This window comes from Pinus tabuliformis, chromosome 1_2, assembly GCF_031772625.1.
Source record: "Pinus tabuliformis cultivar Carrire ecotype Pingquan chromosome 1_2, CPIR1, whole genome shotgun sequence".
NCBI classification, from domain to species: Eukaryota; Viridiplantae; Streptophyta; class Pinopsida; order Pinales; family Pinaceae; genus Pinus; species Pinus tabuliformis.
In genome coordinates, this window is record NC_142298.1 from 55,766,470 (window position 1) to 55,779,610 (window position 13,141).

The following is a 13,141-nucleotide window of genomic DNA, read 5'->3' on the forward strand; positions in this document are numbered from 1 at the left end:
CGTCAACAAGCGCAAGTGAATGCACAATCTACAATAAGATTATGGCAATATCAATAAAACAATTCATCAATATAAGCATAGAGTTCGCATAACATATACCATTCATGTGTTGCAAAACAAGATTCAAAGCATAGGAAGATACACAAGGAGACTGCACATCAAAAAACTCATAGGAACCTTCGATTCATTGATCTAATAATATCCATGGCATCACAACATAAAGTATCCATCCAATCCAATGGTGTAAAACCAGTGTTGATAATATCGCTGAAATATCGGCGATTTTCGGAAATATCACGATATTTTCAGCGAGCCGAAATATCGCCGAGAAAATATCGCGATATTTTCAGCTCCCAAAAATATCGCGATATTTCCGAAATATCGCCGATATTTCGGCAAAATATCGCGTGACGATTGAAAATATCATCGGGAGTGTTTTGCCGCGGCTAGAAAAAGGAAAAATTGGTTTTTTTTCTTCACTTTTGTTTCTGAGTGTTGGAGAATGAAGGGGAGGAGTTTTGTGGTGGTTGTCAAGGAGGGTTTCAGGATCAAACAACGATTATCACCACCAACTAAGATTTTTTTGTGGATCGAAGATTGAAGAATAGTGAGACAAACTTCATTTCTTCCATTAACAGGTATGTTCTTAAAAACCCCTATGTTAATGATTTTTTCATAGATTTAGGGTTATGCTTGCTTGTCTCTTTGCCTACCAACATTTTGTTTCTTTGTTTTTTTCCATTTGCTATGATTTTCATGCCCATGAACCAATGCAAGGGTTTTCTCCATATTTGGACAGCAAGCTTCATTTTTTTTTCAACTTTCTTATGCACCCTCTTATTGCCATTTTTCATTCACATTGCAAAATGCAAATAATGTAGGATTTTTTTTTGAATGAGGTGGTTATTGCTTATTATTTTTTCATTTTGTGTTGGGGGGTTTAATGCCAATTTTTTTTTTTGTGCCCTAGGTTTGAATTAGTTCACTACAAATGTCAAATATGCCAAAAGCCTTGGACCCATTTTGGGAGTATGGGGAGGTTGTTGGTGGGGCAAATCAGGCATATATATCATGCAACTTGTGTGGGACCAAGATTGTAGTGCCCTAATTTCGAATTTACAGCAACCATATAAATACATAAAATTTGAAAACAATAATGCATAAAACTGTAAGCTGCACCTACCTGAACTGCTGGCTGATTTCCGATTCTGCTACCAAACTGGCGATCCTGAACTGCTGACTGATTTGATTCAATTTCGAGATGGCCAATACCACCCGACCAGACCGAGCAACCTGGTTGCTCAATCCAGAAAAGCTCTCCACAGAGGCTCTCTGTCCCTCCGTGCCCAGAACTCAGATCAATTAAAGCTCTTCCACTGATAAGTCCCTTCTCCTGGTCCTTCTCCTGGTTACCCGCTGATGAATCTATCCTTCTCTCGTTTTTTTCCCCCCTCCTTCAGGTTCAGGTCTCCACTATTTATTCCCGGGCATGGCGGTGGCCGCCCTCCCACTTGCAGCCACCGCCTCCCACGCATTGATGGCTCTCTCATCTTCTTACTGTCCTCGGCGCTCTGCAATAACTACTTAGCTGGTTCCACCCACTTTATTAAAGAACTGGTATACATATATAGATTCTTTTCTTAGGGTAGTTGATATTTACGCTCATGACATTTCCTTTATATGTTATAACATTTTATAACTGATACTTTTATATGTTATAACATTATAATGCTATAAAGTTTTATGTGATATACTTTATAACCTTTAAATTATATATGATATAAAGTCAATTAATATATTTCTTGACATTTAAATTATATAAGATATAAAGTTAATTAATATATTTCATAACATTTAAATTATATATGATATAAAGTTAATTAATATATTTTATAAATTCATATTATAAGGTCTAACCATATACTTTATAAAATTTAATACATAGATATATATTATAAAGTTTAAGTTCTAAAATTTTATTAACGGGTTGTTACAAAGATGTTAGGAGGGGTTACATGATTGAAATACCATCTGGCTAGACTCTTTGCATATGATGCAGATGTAATGCCTTGTATGGTTTCTAGTGCAGAGGTTATACAAAAAGATTGTGAAGCAATTGCTGAACAAGACAGAAAGAAAGCTGCTAGGGAGAGGCCAATGGTCTCAGATAGATAGCTGCTAGTTTTATTTGTTTTGCAACTTTTACTACATATAAGTTTATAACTCATGATGATGAAATACTTTTAAAGTTTTATATATGTGATGTTATCTTGTTTGAGTCCTTGATTGGACAATTATAACTATCAGGGATCAGCAGGATATGTGATGTTATTTTGTTTGAGTCCTTGATTGGACAATTATCAGGGATCAGTAGGATTTGGTATCGCCTTTGAAGTTTGATGTATCATTTCTATTTGACATCATATATATCAGTGCCTTCTTCATTTAAATTATATAAGATATAAAGTTAATTAATATATTTCATAACATTTAAATTATATATGATATAAAGTTAATTAATATATTTTATAAATTCATATTATAAGGTCTAACCATATACTTTATAAAATTTAATACATAGATATATATTATAAAGTTTAAGTTCTAAAATTTTATTAACGGGTTGTTACATACATTCCCCCTTCTGAAAACTTCGTCCCGAAGTTAGAGCTTTTAGGTTCAAGGATTTAATGGACACGACCTTTCTATCCTGGTCCCCAAGCTATTCAAACTCATCCTATCCTTCCTAATCTCTTCTACTCCCATCCTATCCGTCCTCTACTAGAGTATGCCATGGCGTCAACCTTACTGACCTAACCATTCATAACATGAAGGTAACAGCGTCGGCTATACCGACCTGATTCCCAGTAGGCATCCGGCAGTCATCATCACACGTCTAGGGGAGCGTGACTCGCACAGTCCTCCCATGACTCCAGGTTTCGGAGGATAAACGGTGGGTAACACCTCCACCCCTCCAGTAGTATCAGGGCTACTACCCTATCATAGAATCACTTTGAGCTTTAACTAATCTGAGGTTCTGTCATCACGTGGTCATCTCGAAAATTGGACCAATTATCTGCAATCATAGTTTATCTGCAATCTTACACTTACCCATGTATTTGTAAAATGCGCATCAGTATATTCGAAATAACTTATGTATTATTTACATATGATACTACAACATAACATAATTTTGTCATTTTCCATGCATGTATTCTGACTTTTCTTTAGGATGTATTCACTTCATATCTTCTATTTCAGTTGCTCATCTTTGACATGCATAAAATAAAACAGATTTATATTGTTTTCAATTTCTACCAGAAGTAAAATCATTTAACGGCCTTAACTTTACTTCAACATTTATAATTTTAGTAAAATAATCACATATATGGTTTTGGTATCCATGTACCAGCAGGAATTTAAACACATATTATTTTGGTATCCATGTACCAGCAGGAATTTAAACACGTATTATTTTGGTATCCATGTACCAGCAGGAATTTAAGCATATAATATGCCACAAAGTTTCATGTTTATCACTAATCATTCAAATGTTTTGGGTCTCTGATAGTAGTGAAGTAGATATATACTAAACATAGTGTAAAGTTCTTCAAAATGGACATAAACTAGGGTATCTCTGACATATGTCCTCTGTATTCTCCCAAGTCGCTGATCCAGGACTATACTTGTCCCACTCGACCTTAACTTGGTCCACCAGGCGGTTCCTCAGCTGTCGAACTCTACGTTCCAGTATACGTAACGGTTCGACCGTTATGACTCCCTCGTCCGATACCTGCAATTCTTTCCACTGGATGTTATGAGATAGATCAGCTACATAATGTCTTAATACAGAAACATGAAATACATTATGAATTCTATGCAGGTGAGGTGGCAGGGCAAGACGATAGGCAACAGGTCCAACTCTTTCCACGATTTTAAACGGTCCTATAAATCGGGGTGACAACTTTGTCCCTTTCCCGAATCGAATAGTACTTTTATTTGGTTTGATGCGGACGAAGACTTGGTCCCCTACTTCATACCTTCTATCAGTTCGGTGAGCATCAGCATAACTCTTTTGTCTATCCTGTGCTTCCTTTAATCGCTGTCTAATCTGTCTGACCTGCGCTTCCATTTCATGGATTAATTCTGGCCCTATTATTACTCGATCTTCTAACCTGTCCCAACTTAACGGTGTTCTGCACGGTCTGCCATATAAAGCTTCAAATGGAGGCATCCCAATCGAACTGTGGTAACTGTTGTTGTATGCGAATTCAACCAAGGGTAAATACTTTTCCCAGTGGGATTGCTGATCCATTACATACATTCGCAACATGTCTTCAAGTACTTGATTTACTCTTTCAATTTGCCCATCAGTCTCAGGATGGTAAGCCGTGCTTAAATTTAGCTGAGTACCTAAGGCTGACTGCATGCACGTCCAGAATCTGGAAGTGAATCGCGAATCTCTATCGGATATAATCTTCTTAGGTACTCCATGAAATCTGATAATTTCGTTTATGAATACTCGAGCCACGTCAGCAACATCATAAGTATCTCTTACCGGAATAAAATGGGCGCTTTTTGTTAATTTATCCACCACTACCAGAATGGCATTGTGTCTTTGAGAAGTAAGAGGTAGTCCAGTGATAAAATCCATAGAGATGGTCTCCCATTTAGACATAGGTATGTCGTGGGGTTGTAAGAGACCCGCTGGGTGACAATGGTCTGCCTTTACTTGCTGACATTCCATACATTTTGCAACAAATTGAGCGATATCACGCTTCATGCCTGCCCAAAAGAAGAGTTTCTTGGTATCCGCATACATTTTCCCTACTCCAGGATGAGCACAATATACGGCTTTGTGAGCTTCCCTGAGGATGGTATCTCGAAGATCTTTATCATCAGGGATGTACATCCTTCCATGGAATCGCAAGATCCGATCGCCTTCTAATTCATAACCCTCGAACTTAGATTCTTTTGCCTCAATCCCCTCAAGACTTGCCCTCACCTTTAAATACCAATTGTCTTTTATAAGACGATCCAGTACTCGTTGTCTTAAGTCCACTTTAATGGGTATGAGAGAAAGTATCCGGGGTCTCCTGCTTAAGGCATCGGCTACTACATTTTCTTTTCCCTTAATATATGATATTCCGAAGTCATATTCACTTAGGAATTCACTCCATTGCCTTTGCCTGGCATTTAAGTCTCTTTGGGTGAACAAATATTGTAGACTTTGATGGTCGCTTTTAAGTGTAAAATTTCGTCCCACCAGATAGTGTCTCCAGATCTTTAAAGCTAGCATTACAGCGGCCAACTCTAAGTCGTGAGTGGCATAGAGTTCTTCATGAGGCTTTAGCTTTCTGGAAGCATAAGCTATCACTCCCTTATCCTGCATCAATACTGCACCCAGCCCTTGCTTGGATGCATCAGTACATACTGTAAAGTCTTTGCCCATATCAGGGACTCTTAGGATTGGTGCACTGGTGAGTAGTCTTTTGAGTTCAGCGAATGCTTTATTACATTCCTCGGTCCACTCATACTTAACACCTTTACGCTGCAGGGTTGTGATTGGCTTTGCGATTTTGGAGAATCCCTCCACAAATCTCCGGTAATAACCTGCTAAGCCCATAAAGCTTCGTATCTCATGTGCATTTTTCGGTATTGGCCAATCCATGATCGCTTTTACCTTCTCAGGATCTACCGAAATCCCTTCACCCGATATGATGTGACCCAAATAATGAATCTTTTCCTGAAAGAAAGAACACTTGGACAGTTTTCCATATAACTGACGTTCTCTAAGGCAGGACAATACTAGCCGTAAATGCTCTTTATGCTCTTCTTCATTCTTGGAATAGATGAGAATATCATCTAAAAAGACTTGTACAAATTTATCAAGATACTGACGGAAAACACTGTTCATAAGATTCATGAATACGGCTGGCGCATTTGTTAACCCAAATGGTACCACAGTAAATTCATAGTGCCCAAAACGTGTCCGGAATGCTGTCTTAGAGATATCATTTTCAGAAATCCTTAGCTGATGATACCCTGATCGAAGATCAATTTTTGAAAAGACAGAAGCTCCTTTCATTTGATCGAAAAGATCATCGATCCGCGGCATAGGGTATTGATTCTTCACTGTAGCTCGATTCAAGTCCCGATAGTCTATGCATAATCTTAAAGATCCATCTTTCTTCTTCACAAAAATTACAGGAGCGCCCCAAGGTGAGGTACTGGGCCGAATAAGCCCTATATCGAGTAGTTCCTTCAACTGGATTTGCAATTCCTGAAGTTCTGGAGCTGTCATTCTATAAGGCGTTTTAGAGATTGGTTGGGTACCTGGCTTTAATTCAATAGTGAGATCCAATTCTCTTACCGGGGGTAATCCAGGTAGTTCCTTTGGAAATACATCCGGGAACTCGGCTAGCACCGGATACTGCTCTAAGGATGGTCCCTTTTCCTGGCTTACTTCGTGAATTGCATAAGCCTGACAACCCTTCCTTAAACAACGCTTCACCTGCATTGCCGAAATGTAGCGCAAAGAAATTCCTCTCTTAATTCCTTGAATTTGGATTACTTCTCCCTCATCATTTAGGCCCAAAATCCTTTTCCCATAACAATCTACCTACGCTTGGTGAGCTTCCAGCCAGTCCATACCTATGATAAGATCATACGTCCCTAGGGCTGTGACATAGACTTTTAGTTTAGTCGAACAGACCCCTATGTCAATTTTGCATTGATCCACACTCAAGCCCACGGTTTGGAGTTCTCCTGAGGCCATTTCCACTTGGTGGAAATCATTTTGTCTACGAGCTGCCAACCCACATTTGTTTAATGCATATGACGAAATGAAACTATCTGTAGCACCAGTATCAAATAAGATTTTGAGTTTTACACCATTGATAATACCTGAAGATTCCACTACAGTGGATTGATGGGCTGCTTGGTCGTGGTTGACTACTGCATGAATCCTATGATTACTTCGCTTGGCTGATATCGGCTCCCTCCCAGTGCTTTGCAATATGTCTGATGACGCTTCTGGGCAGTTACGCTGGAAATGCGGCCCCCCACATCCCCAACAATTGAGCTGCGCTGATCCTCTTGAATCGAGGTGTGAATTTCTAGAGAACGAGCCGCGTCCTCCCATGTTGGGTCCTCTCGCACCCCTTCCTCTACCGATAGTCCCTCGCGATGCCCACGGTTTGGCGCTGGACGATTCCGCAGCTATAGTGTTTACAGCCATGGGAACTCTTGCCCCCATACCTGGGGTAAACCTGTTACCGTAAGGTGGCCTCGAGCTACCTCCTCTGAAAAAGTTCCGGGGAGCCTTCCCTGGAAGTCCTGATTGAAAAGGCCCTGCTGGCCCTATATCCTTTTTGATTCCAAGGTGTTCTTCTGCATAACGGCTACATTCGATTGCCTCGGCTACCGATGATGGTTTCCACATACTTACCAAGGCTTTGATGCGAGGGTTTAACCCAAATATGAAGCGTTCAGCTTGACGTTCATCAGAGTCTAAGTAGGGAATGTATTTTACCAGCTCCATAAACCTTATTTCATACTCTTCCACCGTTTTACTTCCCTGAATTAGTGTATGAAAGGCTCTGGCTTGCTGCTGTTGAAAGTATGGAGGTAAATACTTCGCGCGGAACCTTTCCTCAAACAGATCCCAAGGAATGTTGTCTGATGTAAGGTGTAGCTGCTTTTCCAGGTTTCCCCACCAAATCAGGGCACTTTCCTTTAGTTGAAACACGGCAATTTTTGTTTTTGCTGAAGGTGAATATTCTCTTAACCTAAAGCACCGGTTCATCCCCTCCAACCATGCCTCAGCGCGTTCACCAGCTCGACCTCCCGAAAATTCTGGGAGTCTAATTTTCTGAAGCTCTCTAGAGATGTCTTCTCTCGACCCTCTGGGCTCCAAATTATGTGGTTCCGCTGAACTGGTGGCTACATGCTGAAATTCCTCTTTGTTTTTAGCCTTAGTTGATTCCTTTAATGTTTCCAACAAGGCCTCCAAAGAGTTCATTATCACAGTCAACTCTGGCGTTGGAGCGTTTGATGTTGACGGTTGCCTTGGTGGTGACGAGGGTGAGGGGGATGGCGATGGTGACGGTGGCGGCATTAATGGTGATGATGCTGCCTGGTCACGTCGTCGTCGCTCATACGTCTTTACCATCGTAATGGTCCCTGAACACAAATAAAATGTATATATATAAAAAAAATGGAGGCGGATAACCAAATTTTAACACACCAAATTCTTTGCAACTTCACATTTAAAACGGGTATAGTTTTGCTATTTTTACCCGCTAGGCGGATCTTACTGGTACCGAGGTCAAGGAGGGTGGCCACGCGACCTCCTTGTCCTAATGCAGGGTTTTCTAAAAATGAATAATGCAGAAGTGCATGGTTATTAGCCCCTAAGGTAAGACATCCAAGTTTATTTACCTAATAACATCCCCAGAACGAAAACGTTAGCTTTTCGTTTACAATGTACATCGGTAACATAACTGTCATACCTCAACCTGACTATAACATTTAAGGGGGGTCATCCGTATCCATACCCCGAATAAATTACAAGGGTATGGATTAAATCTTTAGCTTGTATGATTACCAGCATTGACAACTTTGGCAATAAATTGCAAGCAGTTTGCTATTGGTTCTAACATGCCGGTGCCTCCACTGATTGGAGCATGTATTAGCTAATTGAAATTCCAAAAGTCAGAAGTAATCAACTCAGAAGTAGTTCTTCCTTCAGGTGATGGAAGTGTGCTAACTTATGGTTTCCTGCCATGACAAAAACCTAAGGGCAGAATGTCACACCCTTATACAGGTGAGCACTGATTTTTTTTGCTTGCACAGATCAACGCTACAGTTGCTCTGGGCAGAGGAATTTGAGGTACTTTTATAGCACATTAAAATATATTATTTCACAACAGTTTGATATATATATATATTAATATTAAGCGCCTAATGAGTGATATGAGCTGGCCATGGATTAAAACATGAACCACTATTATAACATATAGTTTTTAATGGCTACCATTATGCATACTCAATTTAATTGCTGAACTTAATTTATTTAAGTATATGGCACTCTTAGCATTACACAGTCACAATCTCGGCATGATTGTGACCTCACAGTTATACATTTTGGCATTCTAGACACAGTCAAGATCTTGGTGAAAATAGCAGTCATGATCTTGTTCTTTTATGAAGACAAGGTCCTGATCCTTATCTCGGTGTAGCTATCATAAAGACCACATTGTTATGATCTCAATAAAGGTACAGCAATGGTGACCTCAATGAAGGTACAACAGGGATGATTTCAGTGAAGGTGCAGCAGTGGTGTAACTGTGATGGAAACTGACTTGTAAGAGGAGGCTTAGATTTATTTAAAAGTTTAACTGTCTTTCATGAAAAGAACGAATAATCTAGGGCATGCAGTTAAGGAGTTAACAACATTTCTCTCTGATGGAGAGCACAGGCAGTGAACCTTTAAACAGAGGACAGCTGCTTGCTTGCGTGCATTGTTTCTTTCTTTGAGCAGAGGATATGATTTGTGGATAGTTTATTTCTCTTGGTTAGAGTTTTACAGCTATGGACTATGATTTTCCAATAATGAACAGAGTTTTGCATTTCTAACTCCTAACTTAGTAACTAAAATAATATTGCCTACTGAAATATTAAGTATAAATCATAATTATCATGACTGGGCATGTCTATATCACATGATCCATACATTGTACTTTATTTATGGCAGTGCTACATGACTGCACATCATCACTGCACCTAAACACTATATCTATTTCCACAGTGCACACAGATACTTCTGTAACACTGAATTAACTTCAACAAACCCTAATCCAGTAAAGTAAACCCAGCAGATTTATACAGTACTCAACGTAGATCACAAGAAGGACATACTCAACTTATTACCACAAATGGAGAATCATTGTGTATTGTGCTTTAGTTGTGCATATATAAAAATATAATTGTTTGAATAAACTTGATGTAATTTCCTGTGTCTTTATAAATATCAATATTCATTTATTTAAGAGATGCACACACACAATTTTATATTTTCTTTCAAGGCGCACCATGCCAAAGCACATTATAACAATACGACACCATATACCGAATAACTGTCCAACATCGACACAACATCAGATTATATGCTAGTTAACACGGTACACGACCTGTTTCATTTTAATTTAAAATAAACTTGTAATCCTAGAAAATTCGCGTTCAACATTTTTGCATCTGTGAGGATTCAGAGTTCTGGTCCCTAACTGCAGAGGACCCAGAAAAAGTATTTGAAAATCCTGAAAAAGTGTAGAAACCTGTATTGGGAAAATCGATAGCTCTTGGACCTAAGTTAATTAACAATATGAAGAGATAAGATGTCCAGTTACTTCAACCAAGGCTGTGTACATTCCCTCAAGATAGATCAAAGCAATTTTGACACACGTGGAGAGCAAAAGAATAATTCAGATATGAGAGACGATGTTTTGGAATAAAGAAATTGAGCGTATACGAATCTGTAATGCAAAAATAGATGGAGGAATCGATGAATTTCAACAACGAAACTCTGATAAAATGAATCCCCAAAAAAAAACGTTGACGTTGATCGAAAACTGAATTAGGGATCCGCAGTCGATATGACGAAGTCCTAGAGGAAAGAGCCAAAGGTAAAACTTTGACTCGAAAGAATGAGAAATGAAATGTATTAAGTCTGAATTAGGTTTTCCCCGCGATATACTGTGGGTTCACCGAAAATACCCTGCCAAAGAAGCATTTCACCGAAGACTATCGGAACGGATCGGCAGCTTGTGTCGGGTTGTGATAACTACGCCCAAGTCTAGCAGCGTCCATTGATAAAGCTTGGGTTTATTTGGTGATATAGATCTTCGATTCCGTGCCGGCAAAACCATTCAAGTTATTTTGTTGTGTATATATTTATAGAGTGAGAGGCGTATTGCTTGTGCATACTGTTGAAACAAGGATCTGAACTTCAAAATCTCTTTAGGCGACTATCTGGACAATTCTCAAAACCCTTTTTGTTTTAAATTTCGGATGGACTCCACAGCGCAGGTGGATTTGTTTTTGGATTCTGCAGATGGATTTCACACCACAGGTGGCTTGTTGCCAATTTAGATACCCAAACTCTATTCTCGAAAGGTGTTTATCCCAATTCATCAAGTCTGAAGCAGAATGTGAAGATCAATACTATTATTCTCTGGGGCTTCTTCACAGTCTCAATCATTCATGGGGAATTCGGGTAACGGATACATAGAAGGAGAGGAAGCGCGTACAGGAGCGTAGGGTTGGGAGGTCCGAAGGTTTGAACAGGGCTCTGATACCATGTGTAGTGCCCTAATTTCGAATTTACAGCAACCATATAAATACATAAAATTTGAAAACAATACTGCATAAAACTGTAAGCTGCATCTACCTGAACTGCTGGCTGATTTCCAATTCTGCTACCAAACTGGCGATCCTGAACTGCTGACTGATTTGATTCAATTTCGAGATGGCCAATACCACCCGACCAGACAGAGCAACCTGGTTGCTCAATCCAGAAAAGCTCTCCACAGAGGCTCTCTGTCCCTCCGTGCCCAGAACTCAGATCAATTAAAGCTCTTCCACTGATAAGTCCCTTCTCCTGGTCCTTCTCCTAGTTACCCGCTGATGAATCTATCCTTCTCTCGTTTTTTTCCCCCCTCCTTCAGGTTCAGGTCTCCACTATTTATTCTCGGGCATGGCGGTGGCCGCCCTCCCACTTGCAGCCACCGCCTCCCACGCATTGATGGCTCTCTCATCTTCTTACTGTCCTCGGCGCTCTGCAATAACTACTTAGCTGGTTCCACCCACTTTATTAAAGAACTGGTATACATATATAGATTCTTTTCTTAGGGTAGTTGATATTTACGCTCATGACATTTCCTTTATATGTTATAACATTTTATAACTGATACTTTTATATGTTATAACATTTTATAACTGATACCTTTTTATATGTTATAACATTATAATGCTATAAAGTTTTATGTGATATACTTTATAACCTTTAAATTATATATGATATAAAGTCAATTAATATATTTCTTGACATTTAAATTATATAAGATATAAAGTTAATTAATATATTTCATAACATTTAAATTATATATGATATAAAGTTAATTAATATATTTTATAAATTCATATTATAAGGTCTAACCATATACTTTATAAAATTTAATACATAGATATATATTATAAAGTTTAAGTTCTAAAATTTTATTAACGGGTTGTTACAAAGATGTTAGGAGGGGTTACATGATTGAAATACCATCTGGCTAGACTCTTTGCATATGATGCAGATGTAATGCCTTGTATGGTTTCTAGTGCAGAGGTTATACAAAAAGATTGTGAAGCAATTGCTGAACAAGACAGAAAGAAAGCTGCTAGGGAGAGGCCAATGGTCTCAGATAGATAGCTGCTAGTTTTATTTGTTTTGCAACTTTTACTACATATAAGTTTATAACTCATGATGATGAAATACTTTTAAAGTTTTATATATGTGATGTTATCTTGTTTGAGTCCTTGATTGGACAATTATAACTATCAGGGATCAGCAGGATATGTGATGTTATTTTGTTTGAGTCCTTGATTGGACAATTATCAGGGATCAGTAGGATTTGGTATCGCCTTTGAAGTTTGATGTATCATTTCTATTTGACATCATATATATCAGTGCCTTCTTCATGTTTATGTGCCAATATGTTTAGTTCATGTTGTTATTGCTTTATATGTTTAGAAATTTGAAAAAAAATGAATATATTATGCATTTTTTATGCTTGCCGATATTTTCGCCGATATTGCCGATAAGATATTTTCTGGACCCTCACCGTTATTTTGCTGATACCGATATTTTCAACACTGTGGAAAACAACTATTACTCCTTGTATCTATTGGAAGAGCACAAAGTCCCTTTACAATATGCCATGAGGGTGTATTTATAAAAAGGAGAGTGACCTTTGGTCTACCCTTGACCCTTGAACTTCCTCATGACCTTTTGACTACCTCATGACCTTTAGACTTCCTTATGACTCTTCAAATTTTATTATTGACCTACTCTATTCTAGTTTTCTAATTTCATAAA

General features: G+C 38.6%; 1 protein-coding gene across 4 annotated transcripts in view; it reads left to right on the top strand.

The window, feature by feature from the left end:
- The window catches only part of LOC149204404 (C2 and GRAM domain-containing protein At1g03370-like), a 477,851-nt gene that overhangs the window by 233,127 nt on the left and 231,583 nt on the right, over positions 1–13,141 (top strand). The gene's annotated exons all lie outside the window — the stretch shown is intronic.